Consider the following 21,123-nt stretch of genomic DNA (forward strand, 5'->3'; position numbering starts at 1 on the left):
GTTGAGTTCGAGAATAACTCAAGTAAGGAAATTTCTGGATACGGGTTATATTACGCTCTATGGGTATATGGGAATCATAAAATAATTGAGTGGTTATTCGCGAAGGATGTAGTGTACATGGAGTAAAAATTTGCTTGATTGCTTAGGAATATGGGTTACTCCCTTGGGTGTTGGTGTGCTAATGGAGCACAGGTCATTCGGTCCATTTGGTCCGTTTAATTGAGATTTGAGTAGAGTGGATGACTCTAGAGAATGGTTCTAATGGATTCAAGAATTATATGTAGCAATTGAAAATTTTGGATTGGTATATGGCTATGATCCGATATTTGCATTTGATGGTGTCGAGACATGTGGCATTTTTTTTAATCATTGTGGATTATACATTTCAGTATCAAGAAGGTGAAGAAAACAGTTTTAGGTACACATAAGATCTCTTTAGAGTGGGTGTCTTTTTTGTGGTGCCTTGGGGTGCTTAAGAAGGAAGTCAGCTACTTATGGGCCTTAGGGCGTTGTAGTTTTATACGAGGGTCTTTTGTGTGGTGAACTTTGGTTGAGGATCATGGTATTATGGAAAGGAGAACTATCAATTTGAAGGTAATTCGGAAAGAACTCGGAGAGTTAGGACAACTTGCTAGTAGGTTGGATCAGCACAGCAATGGATATAATCGGTTCTTTGGGTACTTATGATGTGGCTAGTCTCTATAGGTGTTTCGTGGAAATGCTCTTGGGTTTTAGCAACCTGAGTGGCTTGGTTGAATTAGAGAGATTCAGTTTTGATAGCTTGGTTATGTGCAAATAGGCTTCGAAGAGTTCTCAATGGTTTCTACCACGGTTCGAGGAGTATATTTCCTACTGGCATAAGGAGCATGTGGTGTATAGTGATTTTCTACTGGATGAAATCAAATGGAAGGTCCTTGGCTAATTGAGTATGTAGTTGCTTTTGACTCGAAGTGGACTATGAAGTCTCATATTTTTCATATGATGGCATGGCATATGCGGTGTGTTGTGTAGGATTGAGATTTGCATGTGCAAGGTCACGATTCAGTTTTGAAAGGAAGATCCTGAATTCTTAGGCATCATAGATGGTTTCAGATGACTAGGTGAATGATATGACTATTTGGTATGGCTTGATGAGAGTATAAATTTCAGAAGGGGCCATGTGTTTTGATTTATGGATACTTCATTGGTACTGCGGCACTTTCCTAGTTGATCGACTGCTGATATTCAAATAATGCTATGTGGCACGGAAGAATTATAGAAGTATTCCTCATGGGATGATCTTGTACGAGAGATGTGTTAGACATTCGGGCGGTGGAGTTGGGATCAAAAATGGTGATTACTGCGTTCTATGGAGTAGGAAATTGGGAGTTCTCAGGAACAGATTGTTTCATGGTTGCGGACTGTGAAGTCGTGGCCGAAGCTAGCCAGATGATAGTATATATTATGATTCAGTCATTGTGGACCTTCAGAGGGTTATTTATCTATGGGTGGGTGACCAGAGTTGATTTAGGGGCCCATTGGTAGGCCCAACTAGGATAGGTATTCTACATCGAGTCGGATTAGTTGGCTCCATACTGCTATTGTTGAGGGGTATGCCATTCGATTATTGTTGAGCTTATTCGTGTTCTGAAATGATCCGTGAGTTACTCTTCTATGCTACGAGGGTTGCGATTCGTGGGTTATATGCACACACGGTGTGGTTCTATTTGGGCTTTATAGCGGAATTTGATCGAGATGAGCATTTGGGTATTGCGTGATTGTTTGCGTGTTGGCTATGTTCTTTTCGGATTGTGGTATTGTGTTATTTACTCTCCGTGCTTACGATAATGCACTTTGGGTACTTGATGTCAAATTTTGTGTGGTTATTAATTTTGAGCATGGTGGCTGAGGTATTTCATATGGACCAATGTTTGGATGGGGTCGCGCTTTGTAGCGGAGTTATGTTAAGATCTTACCCTTTATGTTAGATTCGTATGTCTTGGTTCTACTAGGTATGATGGGTTCGTAGCATTTCGGTTGTGGTGGTACTTGTTGAACCTGCGGGATGGTTCTCTCGTTTGAGTCATTTTCCATGACTTGAGTATATTTGAATATTGCTTATTGATGCACGGATTGCACGGGTTATGGCTTTAGATTGTATTGATGTGGCATATCACTAAAGGGTTCAGGTTGGATGAGATGAGGTCATTGGACCTAGGATGGATACTATCGGATTTGATTACAGCATGTTTGGAAGGATAATATCGAAAATCGGCTTAGAATTGGCTATAGTCCTTGTCGAATGAGAAGGAATTCCATGACTAGTTGATCTGATGAATGGTTATGAGTTCTGCGTGTTTCTTTCATCATCGGCAGTGTACGAAGGTTTTAGAACGAGGTTTTATTTGACATGAGGTCGATTACCGATATTAGGTTGTTTTGAGCAGCTACTGTGATTAGAAATTATTGCTATGAGTATTTGAGTTATGCGGTATATCATGTGATTTCATCTTGGATTAGGGTTATTGCTTGTTCGGATTTATACAGTGTGTAGATGCGAGATTCTGACCTTATAGAAATTCCGGATGTTGGAAATTGGATTCTAAGGCTTATGGGCTAAGGTTGGAGTAATGATCTTTAGTTATGTTATGTTGTCGGGCCTATATGGAATAGGGTGACTTGGGATCACCCCCGGGTGTGTGCATGGTAAGGTTACACGGCAGTTGATGGCTTTGAGAACAACACTGGACATGTTCGAGAACGAATGTATGTTTAAGTGGGGGAGGATGTAACGACCCGATCGGTTATGTTGAGCATTTGCACTTCGCTCGGTAGTTTACGGGCGTGAGTAGATCCGTATGATGTATTTTGACTTATGTGAATCATCGGTTTTGGTTTTCAGGTTATTCGGGACTGATTTGGAAAAATGATTCTCAACTAGGGAGCTTTAAATTTGAAAGAGTTGACCAAGTTTGACTTTTTAGCATTTGACCTCAGATTGGAATTTTGATGGTTCTGTTAGCTCCGTTGGGTGATTTTGGACTTAGGAGCGCGTACGGATTGTGATTTGGAGGTCCGTGGTTGAATTTGGCACGAAATGGAGAAAGTTGAAATTTTAAAAAGTTTGACCGGGAGTGGACTTTTTGATATCAGGGTCGGATTCTGATTCTGGTTATTGGAGAAGGTTCGTAATGTCGAATGTGACTTGTGTGAAAAATTTGAGGTCAATTGAACTTGATTTGATAGGTTTCGGCATCGGTTGTGGAAGTTTGAAGTTTCAAAGTTCATTGATTTCGAGTTGAGGTGTGATTCATCGTTTTGTTGTTATGTGTGTTTTGAGGCCTCGAGTAGGTTTGTATTGTGTTATGGAACTTGTTGGCATGTTCGAACGGGGTTCCGAGGGGCTCGGGTGAGTTTCAGACGACGTTCGGATCATTTCATTGCATTTTTGGATTTTTGCTAAGTTGTTGGTTCTGGTATGATCGCACCTGCTGCTGGTTTGTGCAGGTGCGATGGTCGCAGAAGCGACATAGGAGTCACAGAAGCGTGAAGGTGAACTGGACGTGAGGATCGCAGGTGCGGGTGCTTGGACGCACCTGCACAATTGCATATGTGGTTCAAGTGCGCAGAAGCGCGATCGCAGAAGCGGCTTAAAGACCACAGGTACGAGGGATTGTTGGGTCAGGCTGTTTTCGCAGAAGTGAAGTTTTACTGCAAAAGCGGTGGTCACAGATGTGACGAATTGTCCGCAAATGCGGAATCGTTGGGCAGAAGCTATATTATCGAGGGTTTTGGTTCTTTCTTCATTTTGGGAGCTATGGAGCTTGGATTGAGGCGATTCTTGAAGGAATTTTCACCATATGAATTGGGGTAAGTGTTATCTACTCGGTTTTTGTTATATTTCATTAATCTATCTTCATTTTTGGTAATTGTATTGTGAATTTTAAAGAGGAAATTGGGGGTTTTGGCCTAAATTTTCATAATATGAGTTTTGAACATCGAATTGGAGTCGAATTTGAGTGAAACTAGTATGGTTGGACTCATAATTGAATGGGTTGTTGGATTTTGTAAATTTTGTCGGGTTTCGAGGTGCGTGCCCGGGTTGAGCTTTTGGCCGATTTTGGACTTTTGATTCAAGATTTGATCTTTTCCGATCAGGATTGGTTCCTTTAGCATTATTTGATGTACTTGAGTCATTTTTGGTGAGTTTTGAGTCATTCGGAGGTCGGAACGCGCGTGATGGCATCTTTGGAGCATCGCTTGGCTTGCTCGGCATTGGTATTGGCTTGTTCGAGGTAAGTAACTCTTCTAAACTTAGTGTTGAAGGTATGAAATCCCGAAATACGTGTTATGTGATTGGTATTGAGATGACGCACATAGTAGGTGACGGGCGTGTGGGCGTGCACCATGTGAATTGGGACTTTGTTTTTTCCATGGCACTGTATAGTGGTCCTACTTTGTTGATGCCCGTGTTTTTACCATGTGATAAAGTAATTGAGATGTCAATCATGCTAGATATCATGCTTAGGCTTTATGATGATACTGCTAGGACCCATAGTGGTCGTTTCTTGCTGTCATTTCATTAATTTCATTGATATTTCGTACACAGTCATATTCATGCATTCATATCATATCTTAGTGTCAGTTGTTATTTATTGATACATCACATCATTGTTGTCGAGCTAGTTTCATGATATTGTGAGCCCGTGAGTGAGACTAGAGAGATTGATGATTGAGTGAGGCCGAGGGCCTGTTTGTGAGGATATTGACACTATAGCACGTGAGTTGTCCATGGGATCCAGATATTTATACTATAGCACGTGAGTTGTTCGTACAGCACGTGAGTTATCCGTGCGAATTCAGATATTGATATTATGGCACTTGAGTTGTCCGTGCGGATTATAGCGCTTGGGCTGTAGGAGCCCCTCCGGAGTTTGCACACCCCCAGTGAGCGCATTCGACTATGTATATGTGGATCGGGTTGCACGCCGCAACGGGCCTTATGGTTATATGTGGATCGGGTTGCACGCCTTAGCAGGTATTGTACAGTGCTGAGTGATTGAGTGTGCTGAGCATTGAGCATAGTGAGAGGGAATGCGAGACAGTGAGATTGAGTACTCTGAGAGTGTGAGTACATGAGCTCATCATTGAGATGCATTGCATTTGACATGCGTACTTGAGAAACATGCATAGAGATGCATTCCCTTCTGCTACCCAGTTTTGGGGACATTTATGATTTTACCTGTATCTTGACATGTAGGCATAGAGACGTACTTTCCTCATGCTATCTGAAAATAAAACATCTTACTTATTGTTGAAAGGATTTTTGGGAAAAATTATAGTTTTCAAACTTACTCGTATTTTGGCATTTTCGGTAAAAGATTTGGGTTTTCACTAAGATACTTGAAAAGAAATGCCTATTTTTCTGGAACTGTGAACAAACTGAGCATTTTATTTCTGAGATACCTCTTTTATTACTTGTACTATGTTGTTATGAACTGTTGTGGAATATTGCTATTGGACCCGACCTTTGTGTTAGCTCGTCACTACTTTCAACTTAAGGTTAGGTTTGTTACTTATTGAGTACATGGGGTCGGTTGTACTCATGTTATACTTCTGTACCTTACGTGCAGATGTTGGCTGTTGATGTTGTTGTGTTTGATGGGAGCTGGATTTGAAGATGTACCTGCGTCCCGGCTGTAGCTGCCTCTTGTTCATGGTAGCCTTAGATCTATAAAACTATGTTAATGTATTTTTCAAACAAATGATGTATTTTCTTCATTTCAGCTTTGTAAACTCTATTCTTAGAAGCTCATGATTTGTACTACCAGTCCTTGGGAAACGTATAAGATTCAGATAATTTTTTTACTTAACTGTCTTATTAAATATCATTGGAATTGGATAGTTGTTAATTGGCTTACCTAGCGGGTTGGGTTAGGTGCCATCATGACTAGTTGGATTTTGGGTCGTGACAATTATGTAGAAAATTGAACGACTTTTTAAGTGTTAGAAGCAGGATTGTTTTGGCCGACACTCTTTAAAGATGCTCAAGCATATGTTGCACAATGTGACAGGTGTCAGAGAACAGGTAATATCACTAAGAGAGATGAGATGCCATTGAAATCAATATAGGTATGTTAAATATTTGATGTTTGGGGAATAGATTTAATGGGTCCTTTTCCTTCTTCTCACTCTTTTGAATATAGCCTTGTGGCTATGGATTACATGTCAAGATGGGTTGAATCCATCCCCACAAGAAAGAATGATGCTCGTACAGTGTGCAATTTTCTTAGAAAAAATATTTTTACTAGATTTGGCACACCACGAGTCATAATTAGTGACAAAGGCACTCATTTCATGAATAGATAATTTTCTACTTTGCTATCAAAATATGGTGTGACTCACAAAACAGGAACATCATATCATGCTCAAACTCAAGGACAAGTTGAGGTATCCAACCGCGAGCTAAAAAAATTCTTGAAATAATGGTTGGAATCTCAAGAAAAGATTGGGCTTTAAAATTAGATGATGCATTATGGGCATACCGAACAGCATTCAAAATACCAATTGGAACATCCCCATATAGACTAGTCTTTGGAAAAGCTTGCCATTTGCCCCTTGAATTAGAACACAGAGCTTATTGGGCATTAAAAGCACTGAATTTTGATCTGACCTCTGTTGGTAAAAATAGATTTTTTTCAAGTGAATGAGTTGGAATAACTGAGATTAGTAGCTTATAAAAATACAAGAATTTTCAAAGAAAAAACAAAAAATTAGCATGACAATTTGATCCGATGGAAAAGTTTTAAAGTTGGAGATTAGGTACTTCTTTATATTATCCGACTCAGGCTATTCCCAGAAAAGTTAAAATCCATGTGGACATGTCCATACAATGTTACAGATGTAACTCCATACGGTACAATTTAAATTCAACAGAATAATAAAGAAGACAAGTTTAAGATAAACGGTCACAGGCCAAAAATGTACTTTGGAGGACATTTTGAGCAAAATCCGTCGGTCACTTTGATAGACTGATGAATCTCAAAATTAATAAGTCGAGCTGAAGACGTTAAACTCAGAACTATGATACCTTATCCGTAGACATTGAGGGTGAAGCAATGGAGCCTCATAAGTCTGATATAGATTTGGGTAATTAAATGCTTAACCAATTAATCTGGCCAATATCTAGGTTATTATAAAATCGGAACATCTCATGAAGGCCTCTACAAAAACAGTGTCACTTACACAAGAGTAACGCCATGGTGATCGGTATGCCTAAGTAACTGGTTGGTTAGCCATTTAATAATTCAATTCTAATGTTGGCACGTGTAAATTTTCTGGTTTATATTCATGACCAGGACTTTATGAGTGTTAAAGTGTTAAATTAGTTCAGTCTATTACACATAGAACATGTGTGGTCACAGTTTCTTTCAAACTTTCTTCTGTGATTGTAAATTTGAAAGTTAAAAAGATTTTATTTTATTTACATTTATATATTCTCATTTTCAGTCTAAAAAATTATAAAAAGGAGTTTCTAATATATTTAAATATGCACAACTAATTTTCTTTAGTTTATAATCATCCTTGATTCGTAAGTATTGCTCTTGTACAGTTTTAAAGTGTTAAGATAAAATTTTACATACCTTCGAACATAATTTTTTTCATTTATGCCATCTAACTTCCAAGTTTGTGGTTTTTGTTTTTATGAAAGTAAAGGATGAGTATCTTCAAATATGAGAAATTATTGAAATTGAGAAGCATTATGATCACAAACAGGTAGAATCAATATAATTTAGCTAGAACTTGCCCCAAATGTGTATCAAGGCGAAATTTCAGACAACATTAATTTTTAAAAATTAGGCTTTCTTTGTTTAACTTTTTCTTTCTTTGTTTAACTTTTTCGCCTCTTTATTCCGAAAAGAGAAAAAAAAAGTGTACATATATATCCTTTTAGCACCCAAATTTGAGCCTTCAATTTCATTGATTCACCATAAAAAAAAAAATAAGAAAGAACAGAAAAGTAATAGTCTTACTCTTTTCAACTATCTATAATTGAGTTGAAATGGTTATCAAAGCAAGGGATGAAGAATTATGAAAAAAAAATAAAAAAAAATAGATGTTATGAAGAAGTGTGCTTCATGTATATATCAATATCTTGTACAAAAAATAAAGTGAAGAATAATGTGTATATGCTTGTGAAATAAATTCTTGGTTGACAAAATAATCAACTCTAATGATAAGCTGGAAAGAACAAGTCACTATAAATATATCATTTTACCCTTGCCAGCACTAAGCCAAATATTACAAGACCAAAAAAGTCCTAAGAAGATTTTAGAAATCAATGTTGATCTTATATTAGTGGAGACTGACTTGAAGGGAAAGCTTATGGAAAAATTTGGGAAACTCAAGAATTGTGATTATAAAGTTATCAATCTCAAAATGTTCATCAGAAATACGAGATGCAAAATTTCTTTTGCCAACTAAAAACATAAGCAGAAATAAGGTAAAGATTTGGTGAACTTGAAAGAGTTATTGGCGTTGAACTTTGTGTGAATTTTTATTTTTTTAATTTTCTATTTTACAAGAAACAATAATTACTAATAAAGTTATTCTCCTCGAGGACGAGCAATAGTTCAAGCATGGGGGAATTTGATGAATATAAAATATTTACTTATTATATACTTTTAATTCTTACTTTAAATAATATACTTAAATTATATTTTGAATTTTGCATCTTTCTAACTATTTTTGCAGAAAAAAAGAAGAAGAAAAAAAATTATAAATAACAGAAAGAAAAGACAGAATGCTCGATGAAAGTCTGCTATGGCAAGCACAAGAATTGAAATGGCAAGATGGAAGCATATAATTAAAGTTTCGACATGTTCTAGCCCACATCCTTAGACGTATCCAAACTCCTATCTTGGACGTATCCAAACTCCTATCTTGGACGTGTCCAAACTCATGTCCTTAGACGTGTCCAAACTCATATTCTCAGACGTGTCCAAGCTATTAGTCTTGGACATGTCTAATCATTTAATTCCTGCAAGACATTTCTATAAATAGAATGCAAATTTGGCATCGGAAAGAGAGACGTAGAAAGAGAACTGCTTTTCTCTAAACTTTGGTCTTAACTTCTTTCTTTAACTATTTTATTTTCTTGTAAGATTTTGGATTTTCTTCTTTAAGTTATTATTATACTAATTTTGTAATTCTCATAGAGCAAAATTAATATATAATAACCAATGAATAAAATAGTAGAGTGGGAATAATTTTTTATAAAACTCTTATTTCAAATCTGTAATCTTGTTTGTCTCAGTTTTAATTCTCACGGAGGAATTGTTGTAGGCAAGATTACTGGTTTTTAGTAAAAATATTCTCATGAAGTTTCTACTACCTTTTAGCACAATTCAAGAAAGAAAATATTTCGGTTTGATCGTTATTAGTTTTAACTCAATTAATTACATAACCTCACAGAGTGCTATTAATTGACTTTCTTAGTGAGCAAATATAATTATATTAGAAATAATCAATTATTCTTTATATAAATACATGTAAAAATTGAGATTTTATTGTAATAATATTATCAAGTGAATTCAACGATTCGCAACTCTTTTTAAATTGTGAATCTGTAATGACCCAACCGGTCGTTTTGCCTTCTAGAATTTCGTTCCCCTAAATAAGACTCCTCGTATGTGATTTTACTATTTTACGACTTGCGGGGATGGTTAGTTCAGAATTTGGAAGGGTTTGGGTTGAAATCGGAACATTTGGCTCCTTAGTTTGGCTTTAAAAGGGTAAGTTTGACTTCGGTCAATATTTTGAGTAAACGACCCCGGAATAGGGATTTGACGGTTCCAATAGGTTTGTATGATGATTTTGGACTTGGGCGTATGCTCGAATCGGGTTTTGGACAACTCGGGAGCGTTTCAGCACTCAATAGTGAAAGTTGACTATTTGAAGGTTTTAAGGTTCTTTAAATTTGGTTTGAAGTAGGATTTGGTGTTATTGAGGTCCAATTAGGATTTTGAGCCTAGGAGTAGTTTTGTATGGTGATTTAAGACTCGCACGCAAAATTTGGTGTCATTCCGAGTAGTTTAAGTATGATTCGGCGCATTTGAAGTAAATTTGAAGAACTTGAAATTTATAAGTTGAATCGATTTGGTTTGGGGCATGATTCTTAGTTTTGGTGTTGTTTTCTGCATTCCGAGGGTGCGAGCAAGTTCGTTTTATGCTTAAAACCCTGTTGGTATATTTGGTCGAGGCCTCGGGGTCCCCGTACAGGATTCGGGGGGTCGTCGGGGCTTGTTAGCCCCTTTGGAAAGGAACTGCTAGCGTCTGTCATCTGATGTGACGCCTTGCTCGCAGAAGCGGAAAGATGAGTGGTCGTCGGGCACCGCAGAAGCGAAGCATTTTTCGCAGAAGCGAACCCGCTTCTACGGTGAAGGAGTCCGAAGGTGCGAAAATGGGCGCCATGAGCGCAGAAGCGCACCTTGAGCCGCAAATGCGCGAGGAGAGCCGTAGAAGCGAAGGGCTCCTCGCAGGTGCGGAAACCCTGCTGGGCAAAATGCTTTAAAACGGGGCTCAGCCATTTTGAGCCCATTTTCTTCATTCTTGGGCGATTTTGAAGCTTTTTTAGAGAAGTATTCACCTAGCAACTTGGAGGTAAGTTAATTCTACCTATTGTGAGTTATATACATAAATTATGGGTAGATTATAACATATAAAATGTGAAAATCAAGGATTTAGATTAAAAAAAATCTAGGTTATGATAAAAATGAGATTTTACCCACAAAAATGGTTATGGAATGGTATGAAAATTGTATATTTGAGTTCTTAAGGTTATGAGTGACGATTTCCACCAAAAATTTTCGGAATCCGGACACGTGGGCCCGGGGTGAATTTTAGGAATTTTACCAATTTGGGCTGGATAATTAATCTAATAATTTAATTTCGAATTGTTGAGAATGTATTGATTAAATTATATAACATTTAGCTAGTTTCAGATTTTTCGGCACCAATTGAGGCTTTAACGCGAAATTGTGACCGGGAAGTGAGCTTTAAAACGAGGTAAGTCTCTTGCCTAACCTTGTAAGAGGAAATTTACCCCATAGGTATTTTAAATAAATATTTATTTCTAATTGTGGGGGCTACGTACGTACGAGGTGACGAGAGTCTGTGCATAGCTACTATTATGCTATTGTTCGGTGTCACGACCCAAAATTCAACTAGTCGTGATGGCACCTAATCCAACCCGCAAGGTAAGATAATTACCAACTATCTAATTCCAATGAAATTAATATGTCAGTTATTTAAAAGAAAATAGATAAAATTAACATATTTTCCCAAGAACTGGTAGTACAAATCATGAGTTTCGAAGATTAGAATTTACAAAATTGGTATAAAATAAATACATCATCTGTTCGAAATATACATAAACAGATTCTTATAAATCTAAGGCTACTATGAACAAGAGGCAGCTACAACCAGAAAGCAGGTACGTCTTCAATTCCAGCTCCCGTCGAGTATAGCAACATCAACATCCAATATTTGCACGCAAGGTGCAGAAGTGTAGTATGAGTACAACCGACCCCATGTACTCAATAAGTAACAAACCTAACCTTAGATTGAAAGTAGTGACGGGCTTGTACCAAGGTCAGAGTCCAACTCCCATAAGCAACAAAAATTCATAACAACACAAAGCAAGTAATAAAAGGAGTAACCCAGATATAAAATGCTCAACTGAATCATGATTTCTAAAAATAGTTCTGCCTTTCAAGTACGTCAGTGAAAAACCCAAATCGTTTACCGAGGTTGCCAAAAATATGAGTAAGTTGAAAACAGTAATTTTTCCACAAATTCTTTCCACAGTAAATAAGATGTTTTATTTTCTTTCCAGATAGCCAGTGAAAAATGCATCATTATGCCCATAGGCCAGTATGTGTGAGAAGTCATGCATAATGTGATACAGTACAGCATGAGAAAAATACATCTCTATGCATGTATGTCATGTGTGTAAGTCAATGCGATGCAAATCAGTGATAAAGCTCATATGCATACTCTCAAAGTATCGATTCACACAGTCCTCCCAATCACTCAGTTCTCTCAATCACTCAGTCCTCCCAATCACTCAGTCCTCATAGTCACTCAGTCCTCCCAATATCTCGGCACTCGCACTCAGTAGGTATCTGCGCTCACTCAGGGTGTGTACAGACTCCGGAGGGGCTCCTTCAGCCCAAGCGCTATAAACCGCACGGACAACTCACGTGTTGCACGGACAACTCACATGCTATAGTATAAATAACTAGATCCGCATGGAGAACTCACGTGCTGCACGGACAACTCACATGCTATATAAAGCCTATAAGGCCTGCTGTAGGCGGGCATCCCCGATCCACATAATAATAATAAAGTATATAAAGCCAACATGGCCTGCTGCAGCGTGCAGCCCGATCCCAAAAATATCCTCATAGTCAGGCCCTCGGCCTCCGTCAGTCATCAATCTCTCTAGTCTCTCTCTCATGGGCTCACAATGTCATGAAAAAAACCCGAAAATGATGATATGATGTATCAATAAATAACAACAAAGACTGAGATATGATATGTAATGAAATGAATGTGACTGAGTATGAATTTTCAATTTAAAACAAATAATTCAAAGCAATATAACCTTTGTGGGTCTCAATAATACTGGCACATAGCCTCAACATGATTTTTAATATGATTCTCAGCTCAATTTCTTTAACACATAAAACTGCATGGAAAATGCCAAGATTATTTGACTACAAAATTCCACGGAACAATTACGTCATAATTTCTATGGTGCACGCCCACACGCCCGTCACCTAGCATGTGCGCACCTCCAAACAATTCACATAATATGTATATTCAGGGTTCATACCCTCAGCTCCAAGATTAGAAGAGTTACTTACTTCGAACAAGATGAATTCAATGTCGAGCAAGCTAAACAATGCTCTAGAAATTCCACTCTATGCGTATCAACTTCCAAACGGCTCGAATCTAGTCACAATTAATTTGATTCAGTCAACAAAAATTGTAGGAATTTATTCCATATCAAATACTAATTATTTTTCCACAAAATCCAAAATTACACTCAAAAGTCGCCCGTGTGGCCCATGTCTCGGAACCCGACAAAAGTTACAAAATCCGAAAACCTATTCAACCACGAGTCTAACCATACTAATTTTACCAAAATCCGACCTCAACTCGACCCTCAAATCTTCAAATTTAAACAAAGAGGGTTTTCTAAATTTTCCAACTTAATTAACCCATTAAATATTAAAAACAACCATTGACTCGGGTAATTTAACCAATATTGACTTAAGAACACTTAGCCCGTTGTTTTCTCTAAGAATCTCCCAAAAATTGCCTCTATCCGAGCTCCAAATCGGTAAAAATGGAAAATGGGACAAAGTCCCATTTTCAGATCTTAAATATTCTGTCCAGGTTCACATTTGCGAATGAACAGTACCTCTCCATGAACAGTGTTCGCAATTGCGAGTAAACAGTATTTTTGCAATTGTGATAAATGGTTCGCAATTGCAAATGAACAGTGTTTTTCGCAATTGTGATAAATGGTTCGCAATTGTGAATGAACAGTACCTCACCAGAAACCAGCAAACTCAAACTTCTCCGAAATGATCTGAAACCACCTTGAAACTCATCCGGAACCTCTCGGACACAAACCATATATGAATTTCAATCATAAAACATGCTACGGACTTGCTCGCGCACTCAAAACACTGAAATGATGTCATCTTGACCCGATATTGACCATGGTCAAACTCACAAATTTCTTAACTTTACTAGTCTCTAAACCAATGATCCAAAAATACACCCAAGCCCCTCGGGACCCGTCAAATCAAACCAACAACTCCTAAAATATCACACGAACTTAGTAGAAACTTCAAATCACGTCAAACAGCGCTAGAACCACGAATCATATATCAATTCAAGCTTAATGAAACTAAGAAATTCCAACTTCTACATTCAATGCCGAAACCTATTAAATCACATCCGATTGACCTCAGATTTTGCACACAAGTCATAAATGACATAACGGACCTATTCCAATTTCCAGAATCAGATTCCGACCTTAATATCAAATAGCCCCCCCCCCCTAAAAATTTGACTTTCGCCATTTCAAGCCTAATTCCACTACGGACCTCCAAATAATTTTTCGAATATGCTCCTAAATCCAAAATTACCATACGGAACTATTGGAATCATCAGAATTTGAATTCAAGGTCGTTTACACATAAGTCAATATCCAGTCAACTTTTTAAACTTAAGTTTTTAATTATGAGACTAAATGTCTCAATTCACTTTGAAATCCTTCCGGACCCGAACCAACTAACCCGGTAAGTCATAAAATAATTATAAAGCATAAATTGAGTAGTAAATGGGGGAATGGGGTTATAATACTCAGAACAATTGGTCGGGTCATTACATTCTCCCCCACTTAAACATACGTTCGTCCTCGAACGTGCCTATAGTGGTTTCCAAGCCACCAAATCACTATTCCATCTTATCACGTACGAACCCGGGGGTGATCCCACGTCACCTTATTCTATATAGGCCTGACAACACAATACAACTGAAAATCATTAATTTAACCTTATCCCATAAACTTAGAACCCAAATTTCCAACATCCAGAATTCTTTTCAAGACACGAATCTCATATCTACACATTGTATAAGTCTAAACAAGTTGTATCAAGCCATAACCATAACCCCAGATATAATCATGTAACATACTACACAACTCACATGCTCGCAACACCATTCCCGATCACAGTAACTACTCCAAACCAACCAAGTACTAGCATTAAACCCCATATCGAACAAAACCTAATCCCAACACTTTCATACATTATTAATAATAAAAGAAACATGCGGAAATCTCATGACCCCTTATCAGATCAACAAGTCTAACACATCTTTTGTGACGATCATCCCACGAGGAATACTTTTATATCTCTCGTGCCACATAGCAAAAATATAAATATCAGCAGTCAATCAACCAGAGTTATGCTCTTCTGAATATACGCTCTTCTCAGGTAATACCACTAGTGCCAATATCTGAAATCGGTTATGCTCCATAAACTCATGACCTTCCTTTTGAAACTGAATCGTATACTTGCACATGCAAATCCCAATCTTACTCTATGCCCAGCCTCTATTAGGCCATCCAATGAAAACATAAGAACCTCATTAACACCCTGAGTCACAAGAAAAATACATACCCAGTTAGTTAAAAACCTTCCTCTTGCTTCCTTCCAGGAGGAAATGACAATACACAACATGTTTCCCACACCAATAGAAAATATCCGGTTCAAACCATGGTAGAAACCATCAAGAACACTTTAAAATCCATCTGCACATAACCAAGCTATTAGAACTAAATTAATCTAACTTGACCAAACCACGTAGGTCACCAAAACCCAAGAATATTGCCACCAAAACATCTATAGAGTCTTACCACATCATAAGTACCCCTATAAATACCACAACCGAAGGACCCACTCTGAAAGACCTTATGTGAAATTTAAAAGCGTTCATCTTCCCTTTCTTATACTGGAATGTAGAATCCATAGTCATACAGAATTTTCGCAAGTCTCGACACCATTCAATGCAAATAACCGATTCTAGCGATATACGAATCCAAAAAAAATTTAGTTGCCACTTATCCTTCTCGAGAGTCACCCACTTTGCTCAAATCTAAATTGCACCGCCCAAACGGGCTGAACATCATGTGCCCCATTAGCACAACAACACTCAGAGAGGTAACCCTGCCTTAACACCACCGATTATATTCATACTCCATGCGCACTACATTATTCACATATAACAACTCACTCATCCCATGATTTTCATATACTCATAAAGCGCAATATAACCCGTATTTAGGAATTTCAGTACTTGGTCATCCTCGATCTCAACCTCTGCAAGTCATAACTAATCCATAAGTATGCCTCAGACCAAAACTAAAATTCAACATATAACCATGAATTGAATTGTCAATAGCAGGCTCCCCCACTTGGCCCAAAGCCATAGATTAAAACATATAATAACTCACAATACTCATACTTTATTACTGCTATAATACTGCAGTCAGTTCAACAAAAAGTTCTTCTCAAGCTCATACAACACCAACCATAAAATAAATACCTCAATCGTCCGCTAAGCTCGCATTCATTCTCTTAACACTCAGGTCAACTTTCTCAACAAGATTCAAATTCAAATCTCAACACATACGCCTCGCTGGTAGAAAAGAAACTCTCCACTCACATTATAAGGAACACGCCTATGTAGATTACTCTGCATGGGATAAACCACCTACTTAGCCTTAAATTAGTATCTTGTTATACCCTTTCGCAATCACAATTAATATCCAATCACTTAATCTTTTTGAGTCCAAACTCATTAACAAGATATGAGAATTTAATTTGTCCCAAAATTTAACAACGTGAAAGATCCTTCAAAACATTCATACTGAGACTGTATGTCACATCAAATGAAAATAAAGCACCCAATGGTCCTTTCTTTATATTTCAAGGAAACACTTCTCGTCACATTCAAATCGTCTCAACACATCCTGCAGTTACATCATACTTATCATATAGCCATTCAATCGCTCATCGAGCCACAAATTCCATTCATAGGGACATTACCGGACATATGAGTCCAAACGTACAAGTTCACACAACTGAAGCTACCAAGCCTAAGCTACGGTTCAAACCTGGCCTCAAGTCCTCCAGACTGGCTTATCACCAAAACACAGAGTACACATCCCACACATTATCCCCGAAATCACAAGCCGGCGATACACAGTTGATACCGAGCATTCACATGCGCACACAAATGCATGGAAGGAATTCAAAGAGTTATATTTAAAGATGAATCAATTCTGCACGATAAGGAAAGAAAGATAGGAAATTATCCTAAATGCCTTGTAGCCTTTCGAAGATAAGTATGGACGTTATCATACTGATCCGCAAGACTCTACTAGACACTTGCTCATGACTTGTAGAACCTAGAGCTCTGATACCACTTTGTCACGACCCAAAATCCAACTAGTCATGATGGCACCTAGCCCAACCCGCTAGGTAAGCCAATTACCAACTATCCAATTTTAATGAAATTAATAAGGCAATTAATTAAAAGAAAATAGATAAAACTAACACATTTCCCCAGGAACTCATAGTACAAATCATGAGCTTCTAAGATTAGAATTTACAAAACAGGTATGAAATAAATACATCATCTGTTCGAAATGTACATAAACAAATTCTAATAAATCTAAGGCTACCATGAATAAGAGGCAGCTACAACCAGAACACAGGTACGTCTTCAATTCTAGCTCTCGTCGAGTATAGCAACATCAACATCCAATATCTGCATGCAAGGTGCAGAAGTATAGTATGAGTACAACCGACCTCATGTACTCAATAAGTAACAAACCTAACCTTAGGTTGAAAGTAGTGACGAGCTTGTACCAAGGTCAAAGTGCAACTCCCATAAGCAACAACAATTCATAACAACACAAAGCAAGTAATAAAAGGAGTAACAAATATATAAAATGCTCAGCTGAATCATGATTTCTAAAAATAGTTCTGCCTTTCAAGTACATCAGTGAAAAATCCAAATCATTTACCGAGGTTGTCAAAAATATGATTAAGTTGAAAGCAGTAATTTTTCCAAAAATCCATTCCACAATAAATGAGATGTTTCATTTTCTTTTCAGATAGCCAGTGAAAAATGCATCATTATGCCCATATTCCATATCAAATACTGATTTTGTTTCTACAAAATCCGAAATTACACTCAAAAATCGCCCGTGGGGCCCATGTCTCGGAACCCGACAAAAGTTATAAAATCTGAAAACACATTCAACCACGAGTCTAAACATACCAATTTTACTAAAATCCGACCTCAACTCAACCCTCAAATCTTCAAATTTAAACCAAGAGGGTTTTCTAAATTTTTCAACTTAATTCACCCATTAAATGTTAAAAACAATCATGGATTCGAGTAAGTTAACCAATATTGAGTTAAGAACACTTACCCCATTATTTTCTCTAAGAATCTCCCAAAAATGCATCTATCCGAGCTCCAAATCGGTAAAGATAGAAAATAGGACGAAGTCCCATTTTCAGATCTTAAACATTCTGTCCAGGTTCGCATTTGCGGACAAAAACTTTGCATTTGAGAATGAACACTACCTCCCATGAATAGTGTTCGCAATTGCGACAAATTGTTCGCAATTACGAGTGAACTGTGTTTTCGCAATTGCGAATGAACAGTGTTTTTCGCAATTGCGATAAATGGTTCGCAATTGCGAATGAACAGTATCTCACCAGAAACCAGCAAACTCAAACTTCTCCGAAATGATCCGAAACCACCTTGAAACTCATCCAGAACCTCCCAGACACAAACTATATATGAATTTCAATCATAAAACATGCTACGGACTTGCTCACGCACTCAAAACACTGAAATGATATCATCTTGACCCGATATTGACCATGGTCAAACTCACAAATTTCTTAACTTTACTAGTCTTTAAATCAATGATTCAAAAATACACCCAAGCCCCTTGGGACCCGTCAAATCAAACCAACAACTCCTAAAATATCACACGAACTTAGTAGAAACTTTAAATCATGTCAAACAATGCTAGAACCACGAATCATATATCAATTCAAGCTTAATGAAATTAAGAAATTCCAACTTCTACATTCAATGCCGAAACCTATCAAATCACGTCCAATTGACCTCAAATTTTGCACACAAGTCATAAATGACATAATGGACCTATTCTAATTTCCAGAATCGGATTCCGACTCCAATATCAGATAGTCAACCCCCTCCCCCCACCCTAGTCAAACTTCCTAAAAATTCGACTTTCGTCATTTCAAGCCTAATTCCACTACGGACCTCTAAATAATTTTTCGGATACGCTCCTAAATCCAAAATCACCATACGGAGCTATTTTAATCATCAGAATTCGAATTCGATGTCATTTACAAATAATTCAATATCCAGTCAACTTTTCTAACTTAAGTTTTCAATTATGAGACTAAATTTCTCAATTCACTCCGAAATCCTTCCGGACCCGAACCAACAAACCCGATAAATCATAAAATAATTATAAAGCATAACTTGAGCAGTAAATGGGGGAATAGGGTTATAATACTCAGAACGACCGGCCGGGTCGTTACATCCGGGTAGTTTTAGGATCCAATTCATGAACTATTTAGAATTTTGCACCATACTTGTTAATTTAAAATGCCTAAATTATATTAGTATTTGTTAGAGAAATTGTGAAAGATCGTTAATGAAAGTCGTATTATTTTTGTATAAAACCTCAATAATGTTTAAGTCAAATGCTTATAAATTATCCTTCTCTTCTTGTGGAGCAGGCCGAACGCCTCGGCAGTAGATAAATACATCTATGGTTCGTGCCGCTCGACCCTCGGCAGTGTACACACTATTCTTGATCGGGTAGTACGACCTCAGCATAAATCGTGCTTAATAATAATAAATACTCGGTACTTTGATGTTTTTATTTCAGTTTGTGAAGATAAATGACTTATTGGAAATTACTAAATTGTGAAAGAATTATTTGCTCCTGCTTGCTAAGGAAACATGTTATTATTCACATAAAGTTTATTTAAATATTTCTATCTTAATATTATTGACCCATAGTAAATGTCGAAGTCGGCCCCTCGTCACTACTTCTTCGAGATTAGACTTGATACTTACTGGTACACGTTGTCTACGTACTCATGCTACACTTGTTGCACTTTTTGTGCAGGATCTAAGACAGGTACATCAGGCGGCCCTACCGACGCGTATCCCAGATATCCCGAGGCCTAGTGGTGAGCTGCTTCCCGAGCCGTTTTGCAGCCCCCAGAGTCTCTCTTTTGTATTTGTGTTCTGTCTATTTTATGTTCAGATAGTAGTTAGAATTTTGTATAATCTACCAGATGCTCATATACTTGTGACACCAGGTTTTGGCACGCACACTAGTAGAATTGTGGTTTTGAACTATTACTTGGTTTTATTTATTTAAACCTTTTATTTTCTTAAATCTTGCAAATAAGAAAAGTTTAATTACTCGAAAACTTATTAAAAGAGGAAATATATGTCTAATTCACTAGTTGGCTTGCCTAGCGATGATGTTGGGCGCCATCACGACATATAGGTGAAATTGAGTCGTGATAGAATCTTTCAGAAGTTGTTTGTTTTGCTTTAAGTAATTAACAAGTTATAAAACCTCACTCACCTTTCATCAATTCGATTCTCTCAAATAGTAGTAAAAATATTAAAAGTCTGTAGCCTAGATTAACCAATCTCTGTGGGACGATATCATAAACTATATTAAAATTTGATTGAGTAAAAGCAGAAAAATCCTATGCACATTGGTGTCGTCAATATATCAAGTGCATTGAGTTTATATACACATTGAATTTTGAGTTTGAGGATGTGTTAAGTCATGTTAATGAAAGAATGATAAAGTTTTACCAAGTGCATCAAACATAACATGCTGATATCCTTATACTTTAATATCCTTATGGGGTCATGATTGTGTATTTTAGATTAAAACGAATATCGAAGATAACAATATTAACACATGATAACAATTAACTTTATAAATATAGATATGGCAAGATATAATATATATATATATATATATACTGAAATAATTAGTAATTCTTTTCCGCATCCAAATACTTATCTTAATTACTTTCAGTATATGTGGTCGGGAATTATAAATATAAGGAACAGTAAGAAGAAAGTGCTATTTCAAGAAAAGTTCTAGAATATCTTAATTCATACGTGCACAACATATTTACAATAGTACTAGTATTAATTAATACTCCATATTGTTGGCGCATACGACAGGATAGTGTTGCTGTGTCTCCCATGAAAGAATAGGATCTTTTCCTGCAATTATACTATACTTTTCAAGCTTATATTTTTGGAAGCCCGTACATGTGCTTAATTAATACTCCCTCCGTTTTGAACTCATTTGACTGGGCACGGAGTTTAAAAAAAAAAAAAAGACTTTTGAATTTGTGGTATAAAATGAGGCACATATATTTTGTGTGGCTATAAATC

This window comes from Nicotiana tomentosiformis, chromosome 1 (genome assembly GCF_000390325.3).
Source record: "Nicotiana tomentosiformis chromosome 1, ASM39032v3, whole genome shotgun sequence".
NCBI lineage: Eukaryota > Viridiplantae > Streptophyta > Magnoliopsida > Solanales > Solanaceae > Nicotiana > Nicotiana tomentosiformis.